General features: G+C 43.9%; 1 protein-coding gene across 2 annotated transcripts in view; it reads right to left on the bottom strand.

Moving 5' to 3' along the window:
• The window catches only part of ADD2 (adducin 2), a 309,265-nt gene that overhangs the window by 96,260 nt on the left and 193,299 nt on the right, over positions 1–19,706 (bottom strand). The window lies entirely within an intron of this gene.

The following is a 19,706-nucleotide window of genomic DNA, read 5'->3' as shown; positions in this document are numbered from 1 at the left end:
CTGGATGAAAGCAAGCCACCTCAAGCTGAATTCAGAAAAGACCGAGATCATCATCTTCGGCCCAACAATTCAGCATGGGACGACTCCTGGTGGCTGGCCACCCTGGGGTCACCCCAACACCCACCACCCACGCACGCACGCAACCTCGGCTTCATACTAGACTCTTCACTCTCCATGACCCAGCAAGTCAACGCCATCTCGTCCTCATGCTTCAACACCCTTCGAATGCTCCGCAAGACCTTCAGGTTGATACCCATGGAAACCAGAAGAATGGTCACCCATGCCCTCGTTAGCAGCAGACTGGACTACGGCATTGCTCTCTACGCGGGAACAACAGCTAAGCTCCAGAAAAACACTCCAGCGCATCCAGAACACCCCAGCACATCTCATACTCAACCTGCCTCGCCACAAATACATCTCTGCCCACCTCAGGGACCTCCACTGGCTACCTATCAACAAAAGGATTGTCTTCAAAATCCTAATCCATGCTCACACAGCTCTCCACGACAACGGACCGGCCTACCTCAATGACCGACTCAACTTCCACAACCTGACACGCCAGCTCAGCTCCACCAACCTCGCCCTCGCAACAGTCCCCCACATTCACCGTACCACAACCGGCGGCAGATCCTTCTCCCACCTTACCGCCAAAACCTGGAGCTCACTCCCTGCCAACCTACGTATGACCCAGGACCTCTTGACCTTCAGGAAGCGCCTCAAGACCTGGCTCTTCGAGAAGTAGCAGCACTCCCTCTCCCACAGCACCTTGAGACCCTTTAGGGTGAGTAGCACGCTCAACAAATTTACTGATTGATTGATCGATCTGTTCCACTACATGGTCCTTGAATGCCCTTGAGGCACAGGCAGGGTCCTGGTCAAAGTGGAACGCTGCAACTGCATATGTACTGATAAAGACTAACAAATCTTTAATAACAGTTTGAGCGTCAGCTGATCATTGTGTCCATAACCAGAGAAATCTGAAGCATGAGTCGACAGTGATTAAAATGTATTTGTATGCACCATCAGGTGTCAGGTGACCACAATGGCCCAGATACACACATTGCAGTGGTTTGTTTGACAGGAGAAGGGGTGTCTGCGGTAGGCATTTGACGGTGGACGCTTTTATTTGCTGACAGATGTCACAACAAAGGACATACTGTTTTGTCTGTTTGTATAGACCTGGCCACCAATAATGTTTTTGAAGTAGAGAAATAATAGCCACCACACCTGCCTGTGTAAAAGCAAATCCCTCATGTGCCGCTTTTATCAACTCAGATCTTTGGTCGTGGCTTGCCGTAAGCCGAAGCATTCATAGAAAGCCGTTACCAAAGACATATTCTGCTAAATATTCCTACTGCATAACTAGCCTAAATACTGCCTTAGTAACAATACCAGAAGTGGGTAACCGTGTGATCCCCCAACTACGACCAAAGATCTGAGTTGATAAAAGCGGCACATGAGGGAGTTGCTTCTACCCAGAGCAGTCAGTGTTTCATAATCCCACCTCACTCATGAACGAGTTATTGCAGCAACAGAAGCCGTAGCGACTGCTGACTTGGCAGCCTCATCAGCTAAGTTTTTGCCTGTAGTGTGTATTCTTACACGTTGGTGTCCCAATGTATGAATTGCATGGGCATTGGGTAGCGTTTCTTTCAGATCCGCTACTTTCCCCCACAGTAACCTGTGTTTTATGGTGATGCCTTTTGAATCTCTGAGCCCATTCTAACACCAGTAATGCAGATATTCATTGAAGGACTGGACGCAGTAGTATGAATCACAGACTATTAACGTTAGCTGTTCTGGATCCGTGTGTTCCAGTGCCATCACCAGAGCCTTGAGCTCCTCTTATTGTTCAGTACAGTTCCCTAAGGTCTGTGTGTAAGTATTTTGTGGATGGAATTCACCATCTATCATGTATCCACTCACAGCTGTAGTGTTTAGTGCCTACAGCTATTTAGGCTGAACCATCAGTGTAAATAATTGTATGATATTGATTAATAGGTAAAGTGTTTGTTGGTATTCGATATTCCATTTTGTATTGAAGGAATTCTTTAGTTTGTAATTTTGGAACAAAAATGGAAACGGCATCAGTGGGTGTCAGAGACGTTGTCCAGCAGATCCAGCATGGATGTAATGCTTTTGCGTTTGGAATGCTAGCCTTCGTGACAGCCTCGAGGGCTAGGATCGGAGAGATGACAATAATGTGCTCCCCCTAATGACAGCCATCTGAACAGAAGTCAGATTTTTTTCTGTGGGAGCAAAACATTATTCTGCTGTGGTGTACAGGTGTGATTAGTATGCAATAGGGACAGTGTCACTCTCATTAAATGTTACATAGGTGAAGCCAATGGCACCAGCAATTACTCTGATAACCAAATGTGTGCAAATGTTTTTCTGCAAGCATGTCTTGTTACAATGCTCTGAGAATGCTTGTGTATTCGACTGTCCAATATTTGCTTGAAAAGTCGGACTTATTAAATCATATAATGGTTCATTCTGTTGTGCATATCCTTGCTTGTTGTACGTTCTGCCAAAGTTTAAAAAGCCCAATAAGGACTGGAGCTTTTTTATGGTATTTGGTAGTTGCAACTGTGAACACTTTTCTAGAAAGTGGGGTGCTAGCCTCTTGCCTTCATCTGATAACTTGTATCTCATAAATAGGACACTGAGAAAGGCAATTTTTGTTTTCTTAAAATTGAATTTGTAGCTCAATTCGGCAAATCCCACAACTATGCAGGGTACCCATTTTATGGTGGTGAATGAGCTCATCATCCATTAAGTAGATCTCAACAACATAGGACAAAGTCTCAAGGTCACTGTTGGTCAAAATGGATGTTACACGTGCAGAGAACAGCCCAGGACTGCTTGCATACCCCTGTGGGAGCCTACAGTTTTTTTCTGCAAGCCTATAGAGTTTAATGCTGTTAAATCCCTCCATTCAGGCACTATAGTTTGGCAGCAGCCATTGAAATAACCAACATTGCGTTGTAATTTTTTAGCACTATGGCCCATATTCATACATTTTGAGCATCGCAATTGTATTTTCTAAGTTTGCGCCGTTTTTGCATCAAAAAGCGGTGCAAATGCAGCGCTAAAAAAGTATAAATATAGGCCTATATTCTTAATGAATGCTGTGCTATATGCATTTTTAATAGCAAATGTGCGTATTTGGCTGTTCAAATGTTTGTAATCTAGGATTATTCGGCTTAGCAACAGGAAATAGGGGATTGTTCATTGGTGAGACAGGGCTTAATTACACCCTGGTACTCTAGCCGTGCCAGTATCACTCTCACTGGTTGTTTAGGCTCATGCTTAAGAGGATATTGAGGTTAAGGCTGTGGTTGGGACCTAATTGATATTATGTGGTAGGGAGAATCTCTATCCCACCCAACATAATTGCGATACAGTGCGGGGGCTTGTGCCAATGCCCAATCAAATGCATACAACTCAACTCTACAGGAACCAGGGGTGAGAAGGAAGGCTTAACAATCTCTTTCACCAGTGAGACATCACGGACAAATTCTGGTGGCCAATATTCTTCAGCCAACAAACTGTCATAAATGCCAGTTAATCATTTCCAATATATAATATCAATTGTGCGCACAATGCCTCCTTCTAATTGTATTTTTAATAATACACCATATATACGCTATTTGAGGGAGAGATGTGCACATCCGCAGTCAACTTCTAAAAAGTCATCAGTTGCTTTCACCTCCAGATGCACTTGAATGTTCTGGCGAACTATTGTGACCTCTGCTGCGCTGTTTAGCAGAGGCAGTGTCATTGCCCAGTTCCTGTTCTTAAATAAAACTCTCATCTTGCGTGGCATTTGTTGCAGAAATCGCTTTCACCTTCTTTTTAAATTGTGTTTTTTTGTGGTGGAAGTTTCTCCTTTTTTTTTTTAAACTTCTGATGTGCATTGTGAATCTTTTTTCATTTTCACGTGCTCTGTTCTTTGTTCTAATCACTCACCTTTTTCACTATGCTTGTCTAGTGAGTCATGTAAGGAACGAGATTGGAGTCTATCAGTATATTGATATCTATCTGGAATATTATATTATCCCTATTTCTTAAGTTATAACATTTCTTAAGGGTTCTCCGAATGTGGAGATTCTCCCCTGTCTTTTTTAGATGACTGCTTTTGTTTATCACAGCATATTTTAGAACCCTCAGCAGCTTGCTTGGTAGAATCCTTACTGGATTTACCTTGTAATTGGGGCTTACAAGGTCTGGCTCCCAAACTATCCTGATCTATACTTGAAAAGGTTTCAGCGATAATTTTAGGCAACTTACGTTCTTGATCCTGTGGAGGAACATCCCAGAGCTGCATGCGCACTGCCAGTGCCACTGCTGCCTCTTTAAGGCAACTTACTATTATTAAGGACACCATAGCAAAATTGCCCATTAATTGTATCCCCAAGTTGAGGGCCGAGCAACTCCTTATTCATTTTGTGTATTTGTTTTAACACTTTAGAAAGATTGCCAATTCTTTGTATACCGTGTGCAGTAGTGTAGAGCGTGGCAAATACCATGCTGCAGTTATCCACTGTGGGAACAATCCCAAATGGCAAGCACATAAACGTAACATTCTGTATTTATCTTGGGGTCCCTATGGGAAAACACTGCTTCTAGCGTGTTTATTTTTTGAGTTAACCAACATGGAATTGTGTCACGTTTTGTGGGTACCTTATCTATAATTGAATGAACCATCTCAGGATTAATACATTGTGTGACTGCATGACACCTTACGGTGGTCACCCCCAACTTTTTGCCTGCCTCCCTCCACTTTTTAGATACTGTTTTTGCTGGTTTTAAGACTCTGTGCACTTTACCACTGCTAACCAGTGCTAACGTGCATATGCTCTCTCCCTTTAAACATGGTAACATTGGATCATACCCAATTGGATTATTTAATTTACTTATAAGTCCCTAAAGTGCACTATATGTGCCCAGGGCCTGTAGAATAAATGCTACTAGTGGGCCTGCAGCCCTGATTGTGCCACCCACTTAAGAAGTTCCTCAACCTTGTCTCAGGCCTGCCATTGCAAGGCCTGTGTGGGCAATTTGAATGCCATTTCAACTTGGTATTTAACAGTACTTGTCAAGCCTAAAACCCCCCCCTTTTTTTTTTTTTACATATAAGTCACCCCTAAGGTATGTCCTAGGTTACCCATAGGGCAGGGTGCTGTGTAAGCAAAAGGCAGGACATGTACCTGTGTAGCTTACATGTCCTGGTAGTGTAAAACTCTTAAATTAGTTTTTACACTGCTGTGAGGCCTGCTCCCTTCATAGGCTAACATTGGGGCTACCGTCATATACAGTATGAGAGGTAGCTGCTGATCTGAAAGGAGTAGGAAGGTCATAGTTAGTATTGCCAGAATGGTGATACAAAATCTGCTGACTGGCGAAGTTGGATTTAATATTACTATTTTAGAAATGCCACTTTTAGAAAGTGAGCATTTCTCTGCACTTAAATCCTTCTGTGCCTTACAATCCACGTCTGGCTGGGTTTCATTGACAGCCCCCTTGTCCATTCACTCAGACACACCCCAAACACAGGACACTCAGCCTTACTTGCATACATCTGCATTTTAATGGGTCTTCCTGTGCTGGGAGGGTGGAGGGCCTGACAATTACATGTCAAAGGACAGTAGCCTGCCCTCACACAAAGGACTGCCACACCCCCTACTGGAACACTGGCAGACCGGATTGAACTGAAAGGGGACCTTGTGCACTTCTAAGCCACTCTTTGAAGTCTCCCACACTTCAAAGGCACATTTGGGTATTTAAACAGGGCCTCTGCCCCTACCAACTCAGACACTTCCTGGAGAAGAAAACCTGAACCAGAACTTGCATCCTGCCAAGAACAACTCCCTAGTTGCCCAAAGGACTCACCTGACTGCTTTCTGTGAAGGACTGCTGCCTTGCTTCTCTCTGGCCGTGGTGAGAAGTGCTCTCCAAGGGTTTGGATAGAGCTTGAAGTCTTGGGAACTAAAAGACTTCATCTTCACAAGAAGGACTCCTTGTTCGGTGGAAGTCAACACACAGCCTGCCAGAAATGACGCACAGCCTGCCCCGCGGTGAAAAATTCACTGCACGCCAAACCAGAACAACGCAGCCCAACTTCTAGAGAGGAATCAATGCAGCGCCTGCCGTGCAGTAGAAATTTCCATGCAACACCCACTGGATCGACGCAGCACCTGTGATTTCGTCCTGTCAGCGCCGGAAATCCACGCATCTTCCCCGGGGTATCCGATTACCCCGCAACCCGAAGAGGATCCATGACTGAACGCCGGGAATCGACGCACAGCCGTCCTGCGTGAAAACTAAATGACGCATCGCTGTGTGTGGCCCGAGAAATCACTGCACAACCCCTTGTTTTCCACGCATCTCCTCCTCTGTGGTTCTTTGCTGAGATTTTGAACGCAAACCAGGTACTTAGTGCTTGAAAGAGACATTTATTGCTTTTTAAAGACTAAAGACACTTTACATCACTTTTACAGTGATATCTGAACATATACTCATTGCATTTTAATCGTTTTGACCTGCATCTTATCAGATAAATAATACATATTTTTCTAAACACTGTGTGGTGTATTCTTGTGGTCCTATTCTGTGTTATTGCATGATTTATTGCACAAATACTTTACACATTGCCTTCTAAGTTCAGCCTGACTGCTCAGTGCCAAGATACCAGAGGGTGGGCACAGGATAGTTTGGATTGTGTGTGACTTACTATGACTAGGGTGAGGGTCCTTGCTTGGACAGGGGGTAACCTGACTGCCAACCAAAGACCCCATTTCTAACAGTCTGCATTACAAATTGTACTAAGGATCTATATATTGCTACAAGTTCTTTGTATAAGAGGTGAACCTCAGCTAACGCCAAGGTGCTCCCATCAGGATGTGTTTTGTATGTGGCCAACTGAGGCCAGGTAGGGCAATTCATTGCTCAAATGACCTTGTCTAACATGAACTGAAGTGTGTAGTGGGGCACCATTAAGCCAGTTTTTGGGGTCTTGAAAACATGAAGGTATTTCTATGTATTGGGTTTGCTCTGTATTGTGCAGGTGCATTAGCATGTGTATAATAATGAAATGTGTTAGTGTTCCCATCAACTGCTGGAACATTGTCTCAAGAATAGAACATTTCTGTTCTATAAGCTGGATTTGCCTCAACCACAAATGTAACAGCATCCCCTGGTGGTGTGAGGCCATTATTTAATAAATGATTAGTGAGGGGGTGCATTATTTTTAGTGCAATTACCAACTGTTTTGGTTTCTCCATACTGAATGCACTTGTTCAAAGATAAGGACACCAATTGGGGATTCATTTTTTTAAACGTTCAAGCTTGAACAATGTACAGTTTGAAATAGGTACTACCTATCCAGCTGAAGAGGAGATCCTCAATACCACAGACGTCTCTGTATATAGTATTGGGGTGCCTTTAGCACATAGTAAAACAGAGGTACACAGGAAGATCCGTAATTCACTGCCTGACCAATTGTTGGTGGTGTCATGTTGTGTTGGCTCTCATTGTACGAATGAGACTGCTGGATTCTGGCAGCAGTACCACCTGATTGTGGGGAACTGAGTCCAATTACACACCGTGTAAAAACAGTTGGCCTAACTCTTTTAGCCAGCTAGCAGTACATCACCAGCACCCGAAAGTGGCGGCTATTTACAGCAGCCGTGCTCATGACATTCATTTCTCAGGGAAATCTTGGTGGAACAGATCCTATCCTTTTCACTTAGTTATATTCGTCTCACATCCAAAGCCAAACAGAAGCAGAACTTGGTTCAATGTATTTTATTTGATCAACTGCATTCTAGATAAATTGGCATGTACTGCAATAATTAGTATATTGATACATAATAATAGCAGAGCAGCACAAAGTGAAACACAAGAAAAGTCCTGCCAAAGCGTCACAATGCTAAGCATGGGAATTCCAGCCTTTGTCACTACAGTACTATATTAGAGTACAGCACTGTTAGTCCTAATCCGTCCCCCATAGCTGAATATGGTGGTAGCGAAGAGGACTGTTGGTCTATCGAGAGCCCTCTCCCATGTAGGAAAATACGTCAAGTCTCAAAAGACAGCTGCAATGAAGTAAGAGCATGTGGTGGCAATTTCTGGCTGGAACTTCCTCCTAACGTATAGGGAGCAGAGAGATATTTTATAATTGTTGGAAAATGGGTTATTGGTAGGGCAGGTAGGTACCTACACCTAGCAACAAGCCACAAACCTCCACAAAAGTACAGTTAGGTCTCAGTAAATTAATCCCAGCTCTACCCTTGGTAGCTTGGCATCGAGCGTCAAGGCTTAACTTAGGAGACAAAGTGTAAAGCATTCAAATATCACAAAACAGTATTTAAATAAAACACAGGAAACAGTTTAAAAATCCCAAACCAATTTATCAAAATAGCTTATATTTTTATCTTTAAAATGACACAAAAACGATTAAAATCGGTTCAGGGGAACCGGAGATATGAATTTTTAAAGTATTATTATTTTCTAGCGCATAGAAACAAAAAGCGCCAATCGGGTCATCTGGTTGCACCAGGACCGGGACAAGGTCAAACTTTCAGGCCGACCGCGATGGAGCCCTGCTCGGATACAGGTCGCGGGAAGCCTCGGTTAAAAAGTTACCTTCTGACTTAGTCTTTATTTTGAAGTTTTTCTTCACCGGGACGAACCTGCCAGTTGGATCCGACCTCCTGGAGCCCTTGTCCGGATACGCGAAGTCGGTTTCCTCGGTGGTGATTTCTACCTTCGGACTTAGTCGTTTTTTCGAGATGAAAATCCTTCGACCGGGGTAAACCTGGATCTTGATCCGACGTCCGTGGAGCCCTTCTCGGATACGATGGCTGGAAGGTCCCGGTCAACTTTTTACGTTCTGACTTAGTCTTTTTTTCGGATGTTTTTCTTGACCGGGACGAACCACGAAGTCAGGCCGGGTCGCGGTTGAGGCAAGCCAGCTAGAATTTCCGCGTCGAGTCGGTCACTTTATGGAGCTTTTTTCTAAAATTTCTCCAATCTTTTCCAAACTTCTGGGGCTTCACCCAGATGTTCTTTTAAGGTTCTTTTGGGGTCCACAGCTCACCCCAAGGGCCCAGAAGTTCTGTGATGGTCCTTGGGAAGTGCGGACTTCAACTCCCAGAGTGCACCTGGCGCAAACTCCTTTTTGGCCACTGGGCAGTGGTCAGCTGGTCACTTTTTCAGGAGTTGGTGCAGGGGACTCTGGTAAGCAATTTTTCACCTGTAGCAAACAGGGAGTCCCTCCTTGAACCAGTGGAAGCCAGGCAAAGTCCTTCTTGTGGTGAAGCCCAAGTGTGCAGCTGGTGCAGTCTTTCTGAGTGCAGGGTCCAGGTGCAGGCCAGGGGTCCAGCAGGGCAGTCCTTCTTCTCCTTGTAGTTCTTTCTTCTTGAAATTTGGTGGGGATCTCAGGCGTGGGTGCAGGTCTGCCAGTTTTATCCTTGCTCCTGGGTGAAAAGCAGGGGGGCCCTGGTTCTCCAATCAGGGACAGGGTCGTCCCCCTGTGATGACCACTTCCTGGGAAGTGTGGCAAAAATCCATCCCAGAAGGCAACAGTCTCTAAAAATCCAAAATGGATGAATCTGATTTTTGGAGGAGAGATCTGGCTGAGCCCACCCACTGGTGTGGCTAAAAATCATAAACACACCCCTCTCCTGCCCTCTCCTAATCTAATCAAGGGGGCACCTAGCTGTCTGGGGTTGCAGGATGTGGGGGTGTTGCTGGGTGCTCCAGATGTCCTTCTCTGCCTTTGAAGACCAGTTTGGCAGCCCTCCCCCTTCCTGCTTCCCCATCTGCTGAGGGGAGATTCTCTCCCCCAAGCACATTCCTTTGTGTGAAGTCAGGCCACTTCACACCTCATTAAAGTAGCCTGGCAGAAGCTGCTGCAGGCTGGCCAATCAGAGCACAGCAGCAAAAACAATGCAGAGCTGAAATTGGCAACTTTTTAGGTAAAGTCTAAACTTTTTACCTGCACTAGTTATATTAAATCCAACAACTGGAAGTTGTGGGATTTATTATAACAATCAATTTGATACCAAATTCTTGGTATGTAACATTTAAGGAGACTTTAAAATTTTAAATAAAGTCTGCCCATTCTAGCCTATAAAGGCCATTTACTTCAATGAGGGAAAAACGAATTTGGCTGTTTTTACCTCACCAGGGCTTATAAATCTATTTTTATAAAGTCCCTGCTTATAGTTACATGGCACCCAGCCCTAGGGGCACATAGGGCACACCTTAGGGGTGACTTATATGTAAAAATAAGGTAGTTTAAGACTTTGGAAGTACCTTTAATTCCAAAGTCGAATTTGCATATAACTTTAATTTAAAAGCAGCCAGCAAGGCAGGCTTGCTTTTAAAATGACACTGGGCACCTCAGCAATGCACCTAGGTGTGCACCACCTATGCTGTGGTCCCTAAACCTACATGCCCTACCATATACTAGGGACTTATAGGTAGGTTAACTTAGCCAATTATAATTAGCCTAATTTGCATATCCATTTTACACAGAGCACAGGCCCTGGGACTGGTTAGCAGTACCCAGGGCACCATCAGAGTCAGGAAAACACCAGCATAAAGTGGAAAATGGGGGCAAAAAGTTAGGGGGCCTCTGCAATCAGCCCCAGTTTCTCACACAACCCCCCCCCAGCCCACACGCCCAGGAGACTCAGCCCAACCCTGGGAGAGTCTTCCTGGCTTGTTAGGCGAGGAAGACAGTGAAGAAAACTGGCTGTCCCTTTGCAGGGCCTACTCTGCCTTATATCCTCCTGTCAGGGTCACTCCCTCTGGGTAGTGAAGCCATCCCAACAGTAAAAGGACCCAACCCAAACTGAAACTTCCCTCTAGGGGGGTCTTCCTCCTCTCTCTCTGCCAACTTGGGTAGTGAGGTGCCCACCTCCCCTACTCCTAACTTTGCTAGGGCAAGACCTAGCTTACCCAAAGAGGTCACCCAACACTTGAGCAACCCCACCATGACCAACAGGGTCAGGGGGCCTACTTTGCTATTGGCCTTGGGGTCTGCCTCCCAGGCCAAGTACAGTGCTGCCAGGAAGGCTAGCACCCAGCAGAGGCTACTGACAGCTGTCAGTACCCAGAACCACACCCTAAGCTCTCCACTGACAGGTGGCTGAGCTGCTTTAGGGGCATCTTTGGGGTCCTGGCACCCCTCTTGCTGTCTAGAGTGGGGGGCTACCACCTCCTGTGGCAGACACCCTCCTTCCACTCTCCCTTCTGTCAGTGCAGGGGCAACACCTTGCATCTGGACAGCTGCCTGACTACTCAGGACTTCCTTGGGGTCAGGTGAGGCCTCACCAGTGCCACCTCTGGGCTCCCCCCTTACTGGGGCAGAAGGCCTTTGGCTCCCTGGAACTCTCTTTAAGAGTGGCCTACCCTTCCTTTTCTTCTTTCCTTTTCTTGGGGACCCCTGTCTCCTAACTGTAGGGACTGACTCCCCAGGACTTTGGGTTGGGGGGGCGCCCTGGGCGACCACCCCATCTGTGACCAGACTCACCTCTGGGAGGTCATTGCCCACGATACAATCTAGGGGAAGGTCAGCACTGACTACCACCCTAATCCAGTCAAGGATACCCTCCCTCTCTAGGGGCACTATGGCTACAGGTTTGGAGGTGACCTCCCCTGTGGCTATCCTGACTTTCTTTGTCTTTCCTGGGACATACATGTCTGGGGTCACTAACCGGTCACTCACTACAGTGTGACTGGCACACGTGTCTCTCAGGCCAGTGGTAGGGATCCCATTCACTTGAATGTGGTGGAAGTGCCTACTCCCACCCTCAGGGATCACCAGCTTACCATCTGGTCCTGTCTCCCAGCACAATGCTAGGAGGACTTCATCATCTGAGGAATCCTCCTCTATGGCTACACTGGACAGCCCAGTGCTAACCACTTTCTTTGGACAGGCTGCATCTCCTCTGAAGTGACCTGTCTGCTGACAGTCAAAGCAAGCCCTACTGTCCAAGAGCTTTTTTAACCCTGGGTCTCCCTGTCTCTGCATGTCAGATTGGGAGTGGGATTTACTCTCCTCCTTCTTAGGGTTCTGGGGTACAGAGGGAGTCTCTGTGGTGGGCTTACCACCTCCCTCCTTAGGTTTTTGGGGACCTGTCCCCCCCTTCTTGGAGTCTCCCCCCTGGGACTTGACAACCACCCTGGTTCTCAACCACTCATCAGCTGCCTCCCCTAGCTCTCTAGGGTTGGTCAGCTTAGAGTCCACTAGATGCTGGCGTAACCTTTCTTGGATACAATTGGTCAAGATGTGCTCTCTCATGATCAGATTGTATAACCCCTCATAAGTATTTACTTTGTTGCCAATAATCCAGCCCTCTAGTGCCTTTAGTGAGGTGTCCACAAAGTCAACCCAAGACTGGGTACTGACCTTCTGGGTGTCCCTGAACTTCATTCTATATTGCTCTGGGGTCAGACCAAACTTCTTGACTAAGCACCTCTTCATACTAGGGTATGAATCTGCCTCCTCCCCCCTTAAGGTCAGAAGCCTATCCCTCCCTGAGTTGGGGACCAACTCCCACAAAAGGGAACCCCAGTATTGAGGCCTAACCCTTCTCATTTGGAGTGCCCTCTCAAAGGCCCCTAGCCACTTATCTATGTCATCCCCCTCTACATAAGCAGGAACCACCCCCTTGGGTAATCTGGGGCAAACTCCCCCACCCATGGACACCTCAGCTTCTTTATCGCTGCTTCCATTTTTTTTTTCTTTGCTTGCCCACTTTTTCTTTTCTAGGGCAAGCTTATCTGCTTCCAAAGCTATGTAGGCTAGCTGGGCTTCCAGCTCTCTTTCCCTGATGGATGGGTTCTCTCCTCCTGAAAGGACCCTCTTCCTACCACTAGCTTTGGGTCTGCCCCTAGTGACTGTATCCAGTGAGGACCGTTCCTCCTCTTCCTCACTTGGGGTCTGATGCCTTCCCTCCCCTGAGTGGTTAGAGTTAGCATCTTCCTCTTTTTCTTCCTCCACTGGAGCTTCCTCTGTCTCTACCTCTTGGGCCTCAGCCCATGCTGTCAGGGATGTGATCAGGATTTGCTTCCTGAGATCAGTGGTTGCAGGCAACCCTCTTTCAATACACAACCCCCTAAGCTGGACTACTGTCAGTGTGGGTAGGCTAGCCAGATCAAGCTCCATGGTTCCCTAGTTTTGTGTCACCAAAAACTTTTTGCAAAAATTGGAAACAAGAATTTAGAAAAATTACAAAAATTCAATAATTGAAATTAATCCAAATTAATTTTTAAAAAAAATTAAAATTAAAAATTAAAAACAATTTTTGCACTAGGACAATTTAAAGGATTTTTAATTTGTTTTATCTAAAACTGTAACGTGATATTGAACACAAGTACAGGATCCCGTCGCTGCTTCCAATTATGTTGGAAAATGGGTTATTGGTAGGGCAGGTAGGTACCTACACCTAGCAACAAGCCACAAACCTCCACAAAAGTACAGTTAGGTCTCAGTAAATTAATCCCAGCTCTACCCTTGGTAGCTTGGCATCGAGCGTCAAGGCTTAACTTAGGAGACAAAGTGTAAAGCATTCAAATATCACAAAACAGTATTTAAATAAAACACAGGAAACAGTTTAAAAATCCAAAACCAATTTATAAAAATAGCTTATATTTTTATCTTTAAAATGACACAAAAACGATTAAAATCGGTTCAGGGGAACCGGAGATATGAATTTTTAAAGTATTATTATTTTCTAGCGCATAGAAACAAAAAGCGCCAATCGGGTCATCTGGTTGCACCAGGACCGGGACAAGGTCAAACTTTCAGGCCGACCGCGATGGAGCCCTGCTCGGATACAGGTCGCGGGAAGCCTCGGTTAAAAAGTTACCTTCTGACTTAGTCTTTATTTTGAAGTTTTTCTTCACCGGGACGAACCTGCCAGTTGGATCCGACCTCCTGGAGCCCTTGTCCGGATACGCGAAGTCGGTTTCCTCGGTGGTGATTTCTACCTTCGGACTTAGTCGTTTTTTCGAGATGAAAATCCTTCGACCGGGGTAAACCTGGATCTTGATCCGACGTCCGTGGAGCCCTTCTCGGATACGATGGCTGGAAGGTCCCGGTCAACTTTTTACGTTCGGACTTAGTCTTTTTTTCGGATGTTTTTCTTGACCGGGACGAACCACGAAGTCAGGCCGGGTCGCGGTTGAGGCAAGCCGGCTAGAATTTCCGCGTCGAGTCGGTCACTTTATGGAGCTTTTTTCTAAAATTTCTCCAATCTTTTCCAAACTTCTGGGGATTCACCCAGATGTTCTTTTAAGGTTCTTTTGGGGTCCACAGCTCACCCCAAGGGTCCAGAAGTTCTGTGATGGTCCTTGGGAAGTGCGGACTTCAACTCCCAGAGTGCACCTGGCGCAAACTCCTTTTTGGCCACTGGGCAGTGGTCAGCTGGTCACTTTTTCAGGAGTTGGTGCAGGGGACTCTGGTTAGCAATTTTTCACCTGTAGCAAACAGGGAGTCCCTCCTTGAACCAGTGGAAGCCAGGCAAAGTCCTTCTTGTGGTGAAGCTCAAGTGTGCAGCTGGTGCAGTCTTTCTGAGTGCAGGGTCCAGGTGCAGGCCAGGGGTCCAGCAGGGCAGTCCTTCTTCTCCTTGTAGTTCTTTCTTCTTGAAATTTGGTGGGGATCTCAGGCGTGGGTGCAGGTCTGCCAGTTTTATCCTTGCCCCTGGGTGAAAAGCAGGGGGGCCCTGGTTCTCCAATCAGGGACAGGGTCGTCCCCCTGTGATGACCACTTCCTGGGAAGTGTGGCAAAAATCCATCCCAGAAGGCAACAGTCTCTAAAAATCCAAAATGGATGAATCTGATTTTTGGAGGAGAGATCTGGCTGAGCCCACCCACTGGTGTGGCTAAAAATCATAAACACACCCCTCTCCTGCCCTCTCCTAATCTAATCAAGGGGGCACCTAGCTGTCTGGGGTTGCAGGATGTGGGGGTGTTGCTGGGTGCTCCAGATGTCCTTCTCTGCCTTTGAAGACCAGTTTGGCAGCCCTCCCCCTTCCTGCTTCCCCATCTGCTGAGGGGAGATTCTCTCCCCCAAGCACATTCCTTTGTGTGAAGTCAGGCCACTTCACACCTCATTAAAGTAGCCTGGCAGAAGCTGCTGCAGGCTGGCCAATCAGAGCACAGCAGCAAAAACAATGCAGAGCTGAAATTGGCAACTTTTTAGGTAAAGTCTAAACTTTTTACCTGCACTAGTTATATTAAATCCAACAACTGGAAGTTGTGGGATTTATTATAACAATCAATTTGATACCAAATTCTTGGTATGTAACATTTAAGGAGACTTTAAAATTTTAAATAAAGTCTGCCCATTCTAGCCTATGAAGGCCATTTACTTCAATGAGGGAAAAACGAATTTGGCTGTTTTTACCTCACCAGGGCTTATAAATCTATTTTTATAAAGTCCCTGCTTATAGTTACATGGCACCCAGCCCTAGGGGCACATAGGGCACACCTTAGGGGTGACTTATATGTAAAAATAAGGTAGTTTAAGACTTTGGAAGTACCTTTAATTCCAAAGTCGAATTTGCATATAACTTTAATTTAAAAGCAGCCAGCAAGGCAGGCTTGCTTTTAAAATGACACTGGGCACCTCAGCAATGCACCTAGGTGTGCACCACCTATGCTGTGGTCCCTAAACCTACATGCCCTACCATATACTAGGGACTTATAGGTAGGTTAACTTAGCCAATTATAATTAGCCTAATTTGCATATCCATTTTACACAGAGCACAGGCCCTGGGACTGGTTAGCAGTACCCAGGGCACCATCAGAGTCAGGAAAACACCAGCATAAAGTGGAAAATGGGGGCAAAAAGTTAGGGGGCCTCTGCAATCAGCCCCAGTTTCTCACAATAATAAAACAGCTGGCTGGTGTTCTAAGAAAACTGCCCTAACCTAAGAACGCGTATGTTTCTGTGAAGGGGCAGAGATTGTAGTGTTCTACTTTGTATCAACAACAATATTGTGTACAGCCTTGAGCAAAGCACAGAACGAAATGTCAGGCTAAAAGGAATGATAACAGTTTCTGGGCTAAAAGTCTATGAGATAAAATAAATAAAACATCACAGCACAGTGAAGCTTCTGCTCAGAAAATAAAATGAATTAAAATAAATTATTACTAAGCTAAAGGGCCATAAGCTGCTGGCCTATGGCTAAAATAATGTGCCCATAAAATACTGCTAAAATAACGTCATGACAGTTTGTGACCCAAAACACTATCTACTAGCAATAGATAATAATGCCACTTGAAAGCAGGCATTAAGAAAGAGAAATGCTTTTATTTCTCCTAACCTTTCCCACTTTGCATACATGCTGTGCTCTGTAGCACACATTCGAAGTAGGAGAAGTTTTAAAGTGTGTTTAGGCATAGTATTTTGTACTTTGTAACTTCCAGTACAAAACCAAGGCAGACACCTATGTACAATAATAGATCAATGACACATCCAAACACACACCATTCAGAATGAGTTGCCCGTAAATGTTGCACCAAACACGTTTATCAGTGAAGATAACCATTCCATCATGAAATGGATTACAACTAAAGAACAATGGAAAAATACAACCAGCCACCAACACTTGGGCTTTCTCTAGGCAATAGAGAAAACTATGCACAGAAAGGGTGAATATAATTTTAAACAATGATAAAATACCAACCAGGGCAATGAGAACTTCTCTCTCTCACAAATGACATCCACTGAGGCATCAACATGAGATACACCATGCATATACCCATATAGCTGCCAAAAAACTGGGTACACCCACAAATGCTAACTGATAATCACGTCTCTTACTTGCCAACAGCCACATCAACAAATGACCTTGAAGGCCCTACAACTTCCACAGACCTTCAAGTCAACAAGAGTCAATGTATTACACCAAAAAGTCCTATCAAGATAGAAATTGCACTGTCAAAAATATGTAATTGTACACTTTGGCTACAATACGAATGGCCTGCTAATTCAGATGGAGCTGGTACATGACATAGCTGCCATATTATGATAATAGCTGTTGCAGGAACACCACAGCTCCAACTTGTTTCACTTTGAGACTTCACCTTCTGAAAGCAGTGGTTGCTGTCAGGTGATATACCAGGAAACATACTTGGGAATTAATACAGTAAATCAAAATTCTAAATAGGTTTCCTCTATGTCATTCTCTTCATTATTCCCCTCCTGGACACACAAGGACCCATGTTAATGGTAATTCCAGGGAGGGAAAGGATAGAATTTTTTTCAAGCTACTTGCAATGAAGACCTTTCTTATTATCTTGCTTGTTGTATACGACCCTATAATCAACAGGTACCAAAGATAGCTCTCTAATGCCATGAGTTCTAGAAGTTTTTTGAGAATCTGGTAAACAGCAAGTAAACCAATGATACTACTATTAGAATCTAGGAGCTGACTCCAAAAAAGTCTTCATCAACCGTTATAAATTTCACAGCAGTGCATTTGACAAAGCAGACCATGCAGTCATATGGTCCATATTTAAGGCCTTGGTTCCAGACATTAATTTACTTTGGCTAATTAGGGGATGCACTAGAACTTCAGTTTGCGTAAAGCCCAGTAGTGGTGATTTATAATCTAAAACGATATTTAGTAGCAGTTCAGTGCACCAATGATGAATCTTCTCCCTGACTTTATTTAAGATATATATAAGTTCAACTTGCTGGACATTTAATTAAGGTGTATTGCTTTCCTCCTTTATTGGGAAGCTATATGCTGAATAATGTAGGTCTATGTCAATTGGCTTACAAATGCTGTTGACCGAGTTGATATGTGTAATATGCAGAATTTTCAAAAGATAGATTTATCTAACACTAAGATACTGACTTTTGGTACTTCAGACTAACAATCCGAGTATTGCACTTCAGGAGGTAACCCAAAATGAGTAACACAGTATTGTTATTTAAATCTAACTTTAGACTTGAAGGTTTCTTGGAAGTTTCAGACTGCACATATGATACAAAAGTGTTTGCGGGCAGGAGGAGATCTTGGACAGTTTTATGTGATAAATAGTGCCTTGTCTCCAATCTAAGGACTAAACGTGTTTAAACCTAAAATTGTTTTGATAGTGTGCTAAGGGGCCAGTTGCCTATCATAGAGTTTGATATGTCCATTTAATAATAGCAAAGTAATATGCTAAGAGAAATATTTGGATTTAGTAAAAGTACTACTTATTCTTAAATAAGCCTAGAATTAGGACACATGACAGTTGCCAGACAGATATATGCTTATATACTCTAAATAAATCTGAGAAGGAGAGGCAGCTCTCTTAAATCAAAGATTTTTTGGGAAGTGACAGGTGATAAAAATTAGGACTATGCAATTTCTCTTAGAAAGTTAAAAGCTGAATATGTTACATATATACCTTATCTATGAATGGTATTGACTTTGCAAGAAAGGCATTTACAACTATGAATCACTTAATTGCTTAATGCTTGTGCCTACTCCGGAAAAGTCCAACAAAGTAAAATGGGTTGTTAGATGACATTTGGTTATACATTGGAGATAACAATTTTATTTCTCAAGGTTCCATTGACTCAAAATTAGACGATTCTAGGACTTTGACTCAATATGTTCTATTACTAGAGCTTATACAATGTTCTTAAAATACAGTCTGGAGATTCAAAATCCACCTCATTTGAAAGGTCTTTAATATTATTATTGCCCTTGTTTGGATGGGAAGAAATGTTTTTATTGAAACATATTTTTGGTCATATTAAAACTACCAGATTTGCCTTTAATAGATGTTAAAAAGGAATGTGAAAGTGAAGTGTTTAACACTATTATAGTTGTTGTGTTTTTAGCACCCATACATGCTCTTGTATAGTTTTATCTTGCACAATGGTATTTGTTACTAAATAAAACATAATTACCACTACAGGCACACCCATTAGATAGTGCATGGGGGGCAGTTGATGTTGCAACATTCAGACGGGGAAGTTTGATTATGTGTATATTTCATAAAAATTTCATACAAGAAAATGACTATGAATATATGAAATTGAAATATGTGAAAGTTGTGTAGTGCCAGATGAAGTGTCTGCTGCACATATATAGTAATTCTTTTGTAATTCAGACTGACCACAAACCTCACATCCACTAATGCTTAGTAAAGGAACAAGATGCCTATTAAGCAAAGAACAAATTTGTAAAAAGGCAATGCTGTTGACCTGTCTCCTATATTGAAAAAGGTATTTTCAGTAGAAATTGCATTTCTGTACACTGTCATCTAACTCATATCAGCAGGGTGAGTACATGTCATATTTATAAATTATAAAACCTCACTCTCCAATAGTGAATTGACCCTGCTATACACAAAACACACAGACAGACATCAAATACAGAATCTGATGTAAATTAAGTCACAATATAAAAATAAACCTGCAAGGACCACAACAGCAAAACTTTTCAAAATACCTAGTAAATCACACCCACCTCCTCAAAAAAACAGGCAAATCTTAATAGCATGCCAAACTTTAATGAACATATAGAAATCGGAAGAGGTTTCCAGGCTCTCTGCATCTGTGTAGCAATTAAATGAGTTTTGTTTTATTTCTGACACCTAATGATCTTGAGGCAAAATTAACTCATGTAGAACATGACATGGACAGCTCAGCTTTGTATTATCTTCTATATACCATGCACTTA

This window comes from Pleurodeles waltl, chromosome 11, assembly GCF_031143425.1.
Source record: "Pleurodeles waltl isolate 20211129_DDA chromosome 11, aPleWal1.hap1.20221129, whole genome shotgun sequence".
Lineage (NCBI taxonomy): Eukaryota > Metazoa > Chordata > Amphibia > Caudata > Salamandridae > Pleurodeles > Pleurodeles waltl.
The sequence above is the reverse complement of the archived record's forward strand: the minus strand, read 5'-3'. Positions and strand labels throughout refer to the sequence as shown.